Consider the following 1,099-nt stretch of genomic DNA (forward strand, 5'->3'; position numbering starts at 1 on the left):
AGCAGAGCAGAGACAGCACGTTATATCTCTCCCTTCATGTTGTACGGCGTGGGTTACGGCCATAACAGTAACCCTGCAGTTCTTGAATAAAGCCTTAGAAGGAGGAAGAATCCGTCTGTTTACTTCTTAGTAGCGAAACGCTACATTTGGTGTCAGAAGTGACGGACTTCAACGCACGAGCTGAGCATTCGCCGCCGAGATGGACTACGGGGCGCGGCCGAAAGTGAAGCAAGAGATGCAGGAGACAGTAAGGGGGAAAAGCGAGTGCTTGTGGACACACGGGCCGCTGACAGATCCGCGCTGGGTTTCGAGCGAGGCGGCTAGGATGAGAGAGGGTATCATGTTACAAGCTGCTGAAGCTGGCTTCGCGCCTCCCTTTGCCCCGCACAGTGAGTTTGCACATCAGCAGAATGGCGCCGACGTGACAGCGCATGTGCGGCGCGGCAAGACACACTCTCGCGATGACGTGAAGCCGCGGGATGTAAACAAACATGGCGGCGCCCAGGCCGGCAGCGAATACATCAGAGACTCAAACACGCTCGCTATTAAAACACCGCGTTTCTCTGGTAAGACGGATTGGGATGCATTCAAAGCCCAGTTTGAACTGTTAGCTGCTGCTGCAGGCTGGCCTGAAAATCATAAAGCCTTGCAGTTAGCGCTGTGCCTGACTGATGATGCGGCTGCCTGTCTGTTGTTGTTGAGTCCTGCAGAAAGAAATGATTATAATGCATTGGTTGGGGCTCTTCATAGGCGGTTTGGACATTCTAGCCAGCCTTTCCTTTTAAGGACAGAATTTCATAACAGACGTAGAAGACAAGGTGAACCGCTCCGCATTTTGGCCAATGACATTGAATGCTTAAACGCGCCTATGCTGAAATGCCACCGTCAGTCCAGAATGAGCTCACTAGAGACAGATTTATTCAGGCGCTCAGCCCAAGAGAGCTCCGTGTACAAACGCAGCTAGCTCACCCAACCACACTGAGTGAAGCGCTGGAACTGGTTATTGAAAGGGAGATACTGGGGACTGAAATGGATTCAGTTGAAGTTACTCCAATAGTGAGGGCCGTGGAAATGACTGAAATGTGTCCCAGGACACACA

This window comes from Rhinichthys klamathensis, unplaced genomic scaffold (genome assembly GCF_029890125.1).
Source record: "Rhinichthys klamathensis goyatoka isolate OS25496 unplaced genomic scaffold, OSU_Roscu_1.1 h1tg000042l_1, whole genome shotgun sequence".
NCBI lineage: Eukaryota > Metazoa > Chordata > Actinopteri > Cypriniformes > Leuciscidae > Rhinichthys > Rhinichthys klamathensis.